Source organism: Mustela putorius, unplaced genomic scaffold (assembly GCF_011764305.1).
Source record: "Mustela putorius furo isolate JIRA1106 unplaced genomic scaffold, ASM1176430v1.1 tig00003913_pilon_pilon_pilon, whole genome shotgun sequence".
In the NCBI taxonomy this organism is placed as follows: domain Eukaryota; kingdom Metazoa; phylum Chordata; class Mammalia; order Carnivora; family Mustelidae; genus Mustela; species Mustela putorius.
Window position 1 is genome coordinate 8,535,927 of NW_025422060.1, and position 13,480 is coordinate 8,549,406.

A 13,480-nucleotide genomic window follows, 5' to 3' on the forward strand; every position below is an offset into this window, starting at 1 on the left:
CCCCTCCCACAGGAACTTACTTGCAAAACCTAGATACAAGGGCGGGTCACGCCAGGTGAAGACATCCAATCAGTGGGGCGTGCATATATTTACTGAGGTGAGTTTAAATCCCATTGGTCACCTGTGTGTGCGCCAGGGTCAACCACCCCTATAAAGGTTAGTTTGCAAGGCTGAGGAGTAGGAGAGTCATCAGAGCTGTTAGAGCCATCAGAGCTGTCAGAGCCATCAGAGCTGTCAGAGCCGTGAGAGCCTCGGCCCTGGGCAGCAGCGCCAGGAGAAATGGCCTAGCTGCCAGCAGCCTTGCCACCGCGGAGCCGCAGCCCTGCTGTGAACGGCCTCGCTGCCCCCAGCAGCCTTACCACCCCGAGCCATGAGCGGCCTTGTCGCCCCAAGCCTCAGCCCCGCTGCAAGGGACCTCGCCGGAGCGGCATCATTCCAGGGAGCGGCCTCGTTGGCGTGCGACCTTGTTGTTGAGCGGCCTAGTCCGGAGCGACCTCATCTGGGAAGCGGCCTCATTGGCGAGCAGCCACATCCGGAGCGGTGGCCTCCCCAGAGGGGAGCAGCCTTGTCAGAGTGGAGTCATGGGGAGCAGAGTCTGTGTCGTTGGGGTTGTTGTCCTCCTTGTCATCGTCACTGTCATCGTCGCCTCTTCATCGTTGGGAGCGGCCTGGTCTGGGGAGCAGCCCTATACAGCCCTATACAGAGTAGCCTTTTCTTGGGAGCGGCCCTGACTGGGGAGTGGCCTCGCTGGAGCAGCCCCTGTCTGGGGAGCGACCTCATCAGCAGCGGCCTCGTCCTGGGAGCGGCCTCATCCAAAGTGGCTACATCTTGGGAGCGGCTCCGACCAGGGAGTGGCCTAATGTGCAGAGCGGCCTCATCCGGAGTGGCATGTCTGCAGAGCAGCCTCGCCCAGAGCGGCCTCGTCCAGAGCAGCCTCATCTGGAGCGGCCTTCTTGGGAGTGACCTTGTTGGGGTCATCATCGTCGTTTCTTTGTAAGAGATGGCCCCTACCAGTTAGTTTGATTTTTGATGCTTGGCACAAAACAAAGCTTTGTTTGATTTTCGCTTTGTGTCATTCCCGTTCCGTTGATCACAGACCCTAACACCTCTCACTCTGCCTGCCTCTCTGACTACCTGTGATCTCTGTCTGTCAAATAAATAAATAAATAAAATCTTTAAAAAAAAAAACAACACTACATTAGGGTTAACATGAATGGGGATATTTCTGTGATCTATGATTGGGAATTATGATAGAAAATGATAGGATGTTATGCCTAGGATATAGTAACTGAGAAGAGACACTTTGCACAACTATATACATGTATATATTATGTAAAACTAACTATATATGTGACTATATATATATGTATATGCCAATTTTTTAGAAAGATTATTTTAGAAAGACAACACGAGTCAGGAGTGGAAGAGGGAGAGAGAGGAGAAAAGCAGACTTCCTGCTGAGCGCAGACCAGACTCATGGCTCCATCTTATGACCCTGAGATCAGGAGGTTAGCCGAAATCTTAGATGCCCAACTGACTGAGCCACCCAGGTGTCCCTATGCCAATTTTTTGAAAGCTGCACCTCTCATTTGGTATTTCTCTTAGTTTTGCTCACCTCAGTGATTTTTTCCAAAGTTTTTATTTATTTATTTCACAGACAGAGATCACAAGTAGGCAGAGAAGCAGGCAGAGAAGAGGAAGCAGGCGCCCCACCGAGCAGAGAGCCTGACATGTGGCTCAATCCCAGGACCCTGGTATCATGACCTGAGCTGAAGGCAGAGGCTTTAACCCACTGAGCCACCTAGGCGCTCCTTACTTCAGTGATTTTATATCCGGAAGTTCTCACATACTATAAAATCTGCCATGGAAATGGTGTGGCTAGATTCATAGCACTCTGATCACCTGAAATCATCTGATCGTCTGGGGATGTCCCTCACCCGCCACTTGACAGTGTCACAATGTCTGCAGTTTATTTATGACAGTGACTCTACCAAAACAACAAAGGAATGTTTATGTGTATGTCTATATGTGTGCATGTCTGTGTGCATATGTTCTACATAGGTAGGATGTCAGCACCTTAACATTTCTAGAGGTGTCTGTTGTACTATTTTGTTAGTTTTTGCTTAAATTTGCTCAAAATAAAAAGTTGGGAAACAGAAATAAATGTCATCTGGATTTTAAGCACCCCACAAACTTACTGTAAGTGATTTACTAGACTGATTTGACTGGCTAAGGTGGATGATGGCTATTTAATTTTACTTTTAATTTTTTTAAGATTTATTCATTTATTAAAGAGAGACTCTCATCACCTGTGCAGGGAAGTAGGGGAGGGGGAGAAGGAGAGAATCCAAATAGACTTCCCGCTAAGTGCTGAGCCCAATGTAGGACTTGATCCCATGACCGTGAGGTCACAACCTAAATGGAAACAAAGAGTCAGATGCCCAACCAACAGAGCCACCAGGGTGCCCGTTTATTGGTAATTTTTTAAAGTCCTGGTTAACAGTCTCATATTAATACGTGAGAAATCCTTTATAGATGTATCTGATTCCTTTGTGTTATTTTTTTTTTTAGATTTTATTTATGTATTTGACAGACAGAGGTCACAAGAAGGCAGAGAGGTAGGCAGAGAGAGAGAAGGAAGCAGGCTCCCCGCTGAGCAGAGAGCCTGATGTGGGGCTGGATCCCAGGACCTTGGGATCATGACCTGAGTCGAATGCAGAGGCTTAACCCACTGAGCCACCCAGGCACCCCTTCTTTGTGTTATTTCTTAATGTTCTAGAAACAGAATCTAGCTTTTTACTTAAAACTTAAAAACAGGGGTTCATGGTGTAAGGGCCTGGTTGGCCAGAGGGAGTTATTTTGTGTTTAGGTAGTGAACCTAGATTGACCCTGCCCCTCCCAGAGGAACTTACTTGCAAAGCCTAGATACAAGGGCTGGTCAGGCCAGATAAAGACATCCAATCAGTGGGGCGCTCATATATCTACTAGGGTAAATTGAGATTCAATTGGCCACCCATGTGTTACCTAGCAGTTTTTTTCTGTGTGTGGCAGACCTAGCATGACTGCAGTTTTCTCTGTGTATTGCAATCTCATTGGCCACCTGTGTATAGCCCGGCTAAACTAATCTATAAAAGTACATCTGTGAGGCTGGGAGGGGTCGCCTCTTTGCAAGAGACGGCGCTGACTGGTCAGTTTGATTCCTGATGCTTGGCATGAAATAGAGCCATGCTTGACCTTCACTTTGTATCAGTCTCGCTCCTTTGATTACGGACCCTAACACATGGATGGACCTAGAGGACATTCTGCTAAGTCAGAGAAAGCTCTACCATATGATTTCACTTATATGTATAATCTATTTTTTTTAATATGTGGTATCTTAAAAATAAACAAAAAGCAGAAATAGACCCATAAAGACAGCAACATGAGTAACATGATGAGGTCAGAATAGGAAACAGGTGAGAATAACCTGGGCCTTGATGACACTGAGCATATCGTGCCCTTACTCTGGGCTTCCAGTTATATGAGTTAATCCGTTTTGTTACTGGTTGCCTCCAGAATCAACTTTTCTTGTTCCTTGCCACCGAAAGCACCCTTTGTGACTCACCACTGAACACTGAGTAAATTCCAGGTTCCTTTGCAAACCAAAAAAGTATTTTCATCATCTGCCCTGTTTTACCTCCCAGTCCCCCCGCCCCCACCCTGTCTTCCCCTCTTTGCTCTGGCATATCACACCCTGGCCGTGCCATGCGGATTCTCCCATTTTTCACAACCTCTCTGGTGAGCAACTTCTCCTTCCCCACCTGGCAAAATCTTTTTAACTTTTCAAGATTATTCTCAAGCACTCCTGTCTCACCAACACCTGCCTTTCCTGACCTCTCCAGGTTAAAGACACTTTCTCTTCCTTGTGGCCTCACTTCCCCCCTGCCCTTCGCCGTCCTTTTTCCTTATCCTTACCTCAGTTTCAGGACCAGCCTCACCCCAAATATTTCGATTTTTACACTGTTCCCCCTTGCCCGCCCCCCACCGCCATCCCCCTTCTCCAGTAGACTCTGAATTCCCTGAGAGCAAAGATCACCTCTTCCTCAGTTCTGTTGCTCCCAGGGGTCATGACAGTGCCCAACAGGGCATGGTCATCAGGTACATACTTGCTGCAGGGGATTTATGTGGAGACCTTGGCAGAAAGCCGAAGAAGCAGCAACAGCGTTCAGACTAACCTGAGGGAAGGAGGCCTGAACGCCAGGATGTGGCTTAAGCATGCAGGTAACACAGGCGCCCGTGCTGGTGGGCATCTGGGTTTCTGTGTTGGAGTAGCATGAAAAGGTGTCTGTGTGGACAGTACCAGAGTCAACAAGTGGGTGAATGCGGGCTTGTGTGAGGGAAGTCTTCTGTGTACGGGCATGTGAAAGGGAGTTTGTTCGTGTGACTGGGAGAGACTGTGAGACTGTTTGGAGTGCAGTTCTGAACGCTGAGTCAGAAGTGTGGCAGGAACATATGTAAATTTTTCACATCACTCAAAAGTGTGGTCAGCCTAAGATCTTCTAAAGCTGTCTTTGCCACGTTGTAAGCCCTAGTGTCCAATTCTCTAATTATTGCATTTCCACACACCCTGCCCAAATTTCCCACATCCCTTCCAAGTTACCTGAATTTAATGAGGCAAAATGTCTTAATAAAAGCAGATCATCACCTGTTTTATATATATGTGTAGGACCCCAGTGTATAAAGAAAATAATGAGGAATGAATGGAGACAATCTGAGGGTCTACCAAGCCCTGGATGATGCAGGTGTTTTTGCTTTTGTGGTTTTTGTTCTGAGGAAGATTTCTGGTCCCATCAGAGCAAAGAGGAACCAACAAATAATAGAGGCCTATGGGTCACCCTAACTTAAGCTGGCCTGGGGCATCCCTCTTCCCTGCCCAGTTCTAACAACATCCTAGTCACAGTTGTTCTGATCTGAGGGTGGTTTTCTTTGTTTTTAGTGGTAAAATGGACCTCATTTTTTTTTTTTTTTTAGATTTTACTTATTTATTTGACGCAGAGAGAAATCACAATAAGGCAGAGAGGCAGGCAGAGAGATAGGATGAAGCAGGCTCCCTGCAAAGCAGAGAGCCCCATGCGGGACTCAATCCCAGGACCCCGAGATCATGACCTGAGCTGAAGGCAGAGGCTTAACCCACTGCGCTATCCAGACGCCCCTGGACCTCATTTTTTAAGATCTTTGCTAAAGTGAAGTCTGAGTAGATGTCTCAACAAACAATAAGAACAGAAAAAATGTAGCCAATGCGCTTATTTCATTCCCTAACTACCCCCATAAAGCTCCATCTTGTAAATGAAGAAACTGAAGTCTAAGATGTGGAGGGACAAGCACAGCGAGTAAGTAACGGAGCCGGGATATCACCTCTGGCCTGTCTGAGGAGGATTCCTAAGGGAACCTCCAAGGAAAGCTGAGGACTGTTCTGGTTTTGTTGTGGCTTTTCTGGCGCTGTTGTTGGTCTGGGACACGGCCAGGAAATGCAGGTTTTAGACCATGAGGAGAGACTCCAAGGCACCTGGTGAGGAGAAAAGTGTTTCTTCAGAGGGTGAGTCACCCCTGCAGGACTGAATCACAAAGCTCCCGGAATCTGTGGTGGATGGTGTGCAGAATGGATTGGATTGCCTCTGCTCGGGCCGGACTGGCACCATTATGGCCCTGAAGGCAGGCGCACCCATCTGTGGTTGGACTTCATGGGTGGCCCCTTTTGAAATCTTCCCAAGTGGGGAGAAGCTTTTGGCATCAGATTATTAGGGCGGGGAGTTTCAACTGCCCCTCAGAACAGTGTATTACTTAAAATATAACCCACGGGAAATTTAACTAGTTACCAAGCATGTTTAGATATCGCCTTAAGAAAAACACATACTGGCAACAGGCCTTTGGGGCAGATGATGGTATATGGCCTTGAAGCTGAGCAGCGGGGGACGCTTCTTTTTTCCGTTATCTCCCCTTTCTCCCCCGGAGAGCACCTGTGGCTAGTTAGACAAGTCCTTTGAATGTGCTTGTTCAACTATAAACTTTATAGTGCTTGACCAGACATATTTTGCCTTCCCTCTTGTTTATCTACAAGGCATATGACTAACGTTTGGCCTTCTTCAGCTCTGCTGTGGGTTAGTGTTTCTATCTAATTAAAGCGGGACTGAGGAGTTGTTCGGGGCAACAGTCTTTTCTACTGCTGTCCCCTGCTCCCTTTCTCTTGCGGCTGACTTGTTCCTGCCTCATTCTTCTCCCTTGCACCGCCAGGAAGCGGCAGGGTGTATACTCCTTTCTAGTATCTTAGGAAATTTGAGTGCGTTTTCTTTTTTCTGTATTGTATTTTTTTATTTTGTTTTTTAGGATTTTGGTAAAAGATACACATAACGGAGGAGTTACCATTACATTACCATTAAGGTTGTGAGCGCCTCAACCATTAGACTTAGCCCTTTCTACACCCATCACCCCATTCATGTAGGCCTCTCTCCAGTTTCCCAAACTGAAACTCTGCCCCTATGAAACACTAACGCCCCATCCTCTCTGCCTCCAGCCCCTGGCCATTCTGCTGTCTCTATGAATGTGACTGCTCTAGCTACCTCATAGAGTTGGATCATGCAGTGTTTTTCCTTGTGAATGGCATTTTTTCTTTGGCAGAACGTCCTCATGGTGCATCCATGCAGTCGCATGACTCAGAATTTCCTCCCCCCCCCTTTTTTATAAATCTTTTTTTTAAAGATTTTATTTATTTATTTGTCAGTGTGAGCACAGGCAGACAGAGTGGCAGGCAGAGGCAGATGGAGAAGCAGGCTTCCGCTGAGCAAGAAGCCCAATGCGGGACTCGATTCCAGAACGCTGGCATCATGACCTGAGCCAAAGGCAGCAGCTTAACCAACTGAGCCACCCAGGCATCCCGAATTTTCTCCCTTTTTAAGGCTGAATAATATTCCACTCTGTGTGTACCCATTGGGATTATCTGCTCATCTCTTGATGTACAGTTGCTTCTGGCTTTTAGTTACTTTAAGTAATGCTGCTGTGACACAGGTATACAGACATCTCTTGGAGACTTTGTTTTCAATTCTTTTAGGTATCCACCCAGAAATGGAGCTGCTAGATCAATTCAGTGCTCTTTTTTTTTTTTTTTTAAGATTCTATTTATTGATTTGAACATGAGAGAGAGAACACAAATGCAAGCATGAGCGGAGCGAGGGGCAGAGGCAGAGGGAGAAGCAGGCTCCCCGCTGACCAGGGAGTGTGTTGTGGGACTCGATCCCAGGACCCCAGGATCATGACCTTAGCCAAAGGCAGAAACTTAACTGACTAAGCCACCCAGGTACACCCAGTGCATTTTTGTTTTATGATTTTTTTTTAACATGTTATTTACTTGAGAGAGATCACAAGTAGTCAGAGACGCAGGCAGAGAGGGGGGGAAAGCAAGCTCCCCGCTGAGCTCCAGAGCTTCTCTGGAGCTCAACTCCAGGACCCTGAGACCTGGGCCAAAGACAAAGGCTTAACCCACAGAGACACCCAGGCATCCCGAATTTTTTAATGCAAGTATCTTTCTTTCTTTCCTTTTTTTTTTTGTTTTTGTTTTTGTTTTTTTTTTTTAGTTAGTTTGCTTGTTTTTAGTAGTCTCTAAACCCAATATCCCAACCCCAATGAATGCTCTTCCGACTGAGCAAGCCAGGTACACCTGGATCAGTGCATTTTTAATAGAGATGTGTTTCCTAGTAAACAGACTGTCCTGGCCACAGCTACATCATCTGGTCAGCTTTTTCCCCTGTCTTTGCTTCACCTAATCCATACCTCTTGTTCCTCAACCTTCATCCCCCACACCTTGACACGCTTCATTGGGACTACTAGCTACTGCTAACATTATTTAAGGGAGAAGCTGATAATGCTAAGAAATCATTGGATCAGGGCAGGGCACCTGATCTAAAATGAGCCAGTGAGCTTCTTTCCTAGGAATCTGGAATTTATTTTATCTTATTTTAGTTTATGTTCTTTTTAGTTTATTTTACTTTATTTTCATTCCAGTAGAATTAATATACAGTGTGTTAGTTTCAGGTGCACAATATAGGGATTCAGCTATTCTGTACATCACTGGTGATGATCACAACAAGCACATTACTCAATCCCCTTCACCTATTTTACCCACCCCACCCCACCCCCCAGCAAGCAGCAGTTTGTTTTCTATAGTTAAGAATCTGTTTCTTGGTTTGTCTCTCTTTCTTTTCCTTTGAGCATTTGTTTCACTTCTTAAATTCCACATTTGAGTGAGAACATAGGGTATTTGTCTTTCCCTGACTGACTTATTTTGCTTCGCATTATACTCTCTAGCTCCACGCATATCATTGCAAATGGCAAGATTTCATTCTTTTTTATGGTTGGTTAATATTCCATTGTGTATATATATCGCCTCTTCTTTATCCCTTAATCAAGTGATGGACACTTGGGCTCTTTCCATCATTTGGCTGCTATAAATAATGCTGCTATAAACAGAGGTGCATGTAACCCTTTTGAATTCGTGGCTTTGTATTTGGGGGGTAATTGCCCCAGTAGTGTGATTGCAGGATCATAGGGTAGTTCTATTTTTAAATTTTTGAGAAACTTTCATACTGTTTTCCAGAGTGGCTGTACCAGTTTTCATTCTCGCCAATACTTATTTTTCCATGCATATTTTTATGTTAGTCATTATGAAAGGTGTGAGGTGATGTCTCATTGTAGTTTTGTTTTGCATATCCCTGATGATTAGTGATGTCAAGCATATTTTTTAAAACGATTTTATTTTTATTTATTTGACAGGCAGAGATAACAAATAGGCAGAGATGTAGGCGGGGGGGGCAGGCTCCCTGGTGAGCAGAGAGCCCGATGTGGGGCTCGATCCCAGGAACCTGGGCAAGGAACCTGCTTGATTCTCTTTCCTTGTTGCTCCCCTCCCTATGCTTTCTTTCCCTCTCAAAGGAAAGAAAAACAAACAAACAAAAAAACCAGGGGTGTGACCTACTGAAGTATTGGCAGTGACCCCATAATGATTCATCACCCCAGCCCTAAGAATGCTGCACCAGGCCAGAGTTCCCAGGGACCATGGTGTGCTTCCCAGATGATCAAGAATGAGCCTGTATCACTCGAGGACTGAGACAGGCACCTAGGACAGGCCTGAGAGAGCAAGCAGAGACACAGCCCTTCCCTTCATCAAGTTCACAGGGAGTTTTACCGTTCCCCGGCAGGCAGACTATGAAATCCAGATGTGTGGCTATTGTAGCAGATGAAAACATTTTGTCCATCTTCTTTCTTGTTGCTACCTGATCTTGCTTTGAGGCAATCCCACCCCACCATGAAGTGTGGTCTTAGGGCAGGTGGCAAACAGAACCAGGAAGGCCCCTCCTCTGTTTCTACCTCTGTGGCAGCCAGGCATGGCATGTGGCTCACACTCTGTGCCCAAGGGCTTTGACTCCAAAGCACGGGCCCTGAGGACAGGGCGGTGGGTGGGGGTGGTGGGGGACATCCATCACCATGGCCACTGTGCTGTGCTCCTGTCAAAGGCACACCTGGACACATAGCATTTCCCTAAGTCCTGGAGAGCCTGCTAACACGGTCTGATTTCTGTTTCCCATGCTTAGGGTCAGTTTCTGTCCTTTGCAACCAAGATTTCTGGTGGATACCAATGTGCATATTTAAGCAGTGTCCTTGAGTGCTGTGTATCACCCACTCCATCTCAGAGCATCCTCCTTCTGGGTTACATTTACACCAGAGGACTTGGGATAAGTCTTCACAGGCTGTCCCAAAGTTAATCTACATTAACACTTGGCCACATCAAGGAAGAAAAAACAAACAGTTGCACATCACATAAGGAAGCAAGCTGTGCCTGGCATGGGGCAGGGCCAGGCTCACAACATCTTCCTCTTCATCTCAAAGAAACAGGGAAGTGCTCTGAAGCATTGTTCCCACACTGCCAGGCAGAGCTTTTTGTCAAGGTGCACAGCAATAGTTTGCTTTCCTAAATACAGAGAGTCATCCAGTGCAGGGTTGGCAAAGAAGAACCCCAGGGTCAAGTCTGGCAGATGTCCTGTTTTTTGTGAGTAGAGTTTTATTGGATCATAGCCACACCTCTTTACTTAGCTGTTGCCCCTGACTGCCCTCCTGCTGTAACAGCAGAGCTGAGTCCTTGGGAGTATAGCTTGTGAAGCAGAAAATATTTACTATCTGGCTCTTGATAGTAAAGAGCCAGATCCTTCACAGAAAAGGATCACCAGCTCCCAACCAAGGGCAGAAATCCCTAAAATAACCAAGAGAAAGGTTGTATTTCTGAGTGTCCAGTTTCTAGGTTGTTCACAATTTCTTCCTGTTCATTTTTTTTTAAGATTTTATTTATTTATTGAGAGAGAGAGAGACAGAGAGAGAGAGAACAAGCTGTAGGAGGGGCAGAGAGAGAGGGAGAAGCAGACTCCCCACTGAGCAGGGAGTACGAGGTAGGGACTTGATCCCAGGACCTGAGATCATGACCTGAGCTGAAGGGTGGATGCTTCGTGGAATATTACTCAGCCACAGAAAAGAATGAAATCTTACCATTTGCGACAACATGGGTGGAATATGAGTATTATGTTAAGTAAAATATGCTGGAGAAAGACAAATACTATATTTCACTCCTATCTGAAGTCTAAATAAATAAATAAATAAATAAAACCAAATAAAAACCCAAGAAACCCAAACCAACAAAATTAATCTCAAAGATACAGAGAATCGATTAGTGGTTACCAGAGGAGAAGGGGGCATGGTGTGAAGGAAGCCAACTGTATGTTGATGTTTGGTAACTAGACTTGTAAAGGTGATCACACTGTAGTGTATACAGATGTTGAATTATAGAGATGCATGTCTGGACCTTACACACACACAGATATCTATATACATAGATTATATGTATATATGTATATAAGTGAACAGGTGGACGTCTTAGGGATGTCAAACATTGTTTCTAGTCCCTTTGGCCATCTGTCTCCTTTGGAGAAATGTCACATTACCTACACATTTAAAAAAAAATTTTTATTTAATTGCAGGTATTTATTTAAAATATCTGAGCTAGAAGATTCTATACTTTTCAGAATGTTCTCCATCTGCTCATAAATTTTAGTCTGTTCATCCAAGTGAAAAAGAATTCTAGAATATAACAAAAAAGATTTTCCTAAGAAGATATTCAAACAAAAACTTACAGTTTGGCCTTGGTTCCTTGACCAATAATAAATTGCATTGTTGTTTTTTTTAATTTTTAAAAAAACGTATAATATATTTTTATCCCCAAGGGTACAGGTCTGCGAATCACCAGGTTTACACACTTCACAGCACTCACCATAGCACATATCCTCCCCAATGTCCATAACACCACCCTCCTTCTTCCAACGCCTCTCCCCCCAGCAACCCTCAGTTTGTTTTGGAAGAGTCACTTATGGTTTGTCTCCCTCCGAATCCCAACTTGTTTCGTTTATTCTTTGCCTACCCCCTTAACTCTCCATGTTGCATCTCCACTTCCTCATATCAGGGAGATCATATGATAATTGTCTTTCTCCGAATGACTTATTTCGCTAAGCATAATACCCTCTAGTTCCATCCACATTGTCACAAATGGCAAGATTTCATTTCTTTTGATGGCTGCATAGTATTCCATTGTAGATATACACCACATCTTCTTTATCCATTCATCTGTTGATGCACATCTAGGTTCTTTCCATAGTTTGGCTATTGTGGACATTGCTACTATAAACATTCGGCTGCACGTGCCCCTCCGGATCACTACATTTGTATTTTTAGGGTAAATACCCAGTAGTGCAATTGCTGGGTTATAGGGTAGTTCTATTTTCAACTTTTTGAGGAACCTCCATGCTGTTTTCCAGAGTGGTTACACCAGCTTGCATTCCCACCAACAGTGTAGGAGGGTTCCCCTCTCTCCGCATCCTCACCAGCATCTGTCATTTCCTGACTTGTTACTTTTAGCCATTCTGACTGGTGTGAGGTGACATCTCTTTGTGGTTTTGATTTGTATTTCCCTGATGCCCAGTGATGTGGAGCACTTTTTCATGTGTCTGTTGGCCATCTAGATGTCTTCTTTGCAGAAATGTCTGTTCATGTCTTCTTCCCATTTCTTATTGGATTATTTGTTCTTTGGGTGTTGAGTTTGCTAAGTTCTTTATAAATTTTGGACACTAGACCTTCATCTGATATGTTGTTTGCGAATATCTTCTCCCATTCTGTCTGTTGTCTTTTGGTTTTGTTAACTGTTTCCTTTGCTGTGCAAAAGCTTTTGATCTTGATGAAATCCCAATAGTTCATTTTTGCCCTTGCCCTTGCTTCCCTTGCCCTTGGCGATGTTCCTAGGAAGATGTAGCTGGGGCTGAGGCCGAAGAGGTTGCCGCCTGTGTTCTCCTCAAGGATTTTGATGGATTCCTTTCTCACATTGAGGTCCTTCATCCATTTTGAGTCTATTTTCGTGTGTGGTGTAAGAAAATGGTCCAATTTCATTTTTCTGCATGTGGCTGTCCAATTTTCCCAACACCAGTTATTAAAGAGGCTGTCTTTTTATCCATTGGACATTCTTTCCTGCTTTGTCAAAGATTAGTTGACCATAGAGTTGAGGGCTTTTTTATTTCTGGGCTCTCTATTCTATTCCATTGATCTATGTGTCTGTTTTTGTGCCAGTACCATGCTGTCTTGATGATGACAGCTTTGTAATAGAGCTTGAAGTCCGGAATAGTGATGCCACCAACTTTGGCTTTCTTTTTCAACATTCCTCTGTCTATTCAAGGTATTTTCTGGTTCCATATAAATGTTAGGATTATTTGTTCCATTTCTTGGAAAAAATGAGTGGGATTTTGATAGGAATTGCATTAAATGTGTAGATTGCTTTAGGTAGCATAGACATTTTCACAATATTTGTTCTTCCAATCCAGGAGCATGGAACATGTTTCCATTCCTTTGTGTCTTCCTCAAGTTCTTTCATGAGTACTTTATAGTTTTCTGAGTATAGATTCTTAGCCTCTTTGGTTAGGTTTATTCCTAGGTATCTTATAGTTTGGGGTGCAATTGTAAATGGGATTGACTCTTTAATTTCTTTTTTCTGTCTTGCTGGTGTAGAGAAAGGCAACTGATTTTTGTGCAATGATTTTATATCCTGACACTTTACTGAATTCCTGTACAAGTTCTAGCAGTTTTGGAGTGAGTCTTTTGGGTTTTCCACATATAGTATCATATCATCTGCGAAGAGTGATAGTTTGACTTCTTCTTTGCCAATTTGGATGCCTTTAATTTCCTTTTGTTGTCTGATTTCTGAGGCTAGGACTTCTAGTACTATGTTGAATAGCAGTGTTGATAATGGACATCCCTGCTGTGCTCCTGACCTTAGCGGAAAGGCTTTCAGATTTTCTCCACTGAGAATGATATTTGCGGTGGGGTTTTCATAAATGGCTTTGATAATATTGAGGTATGTGCCCTC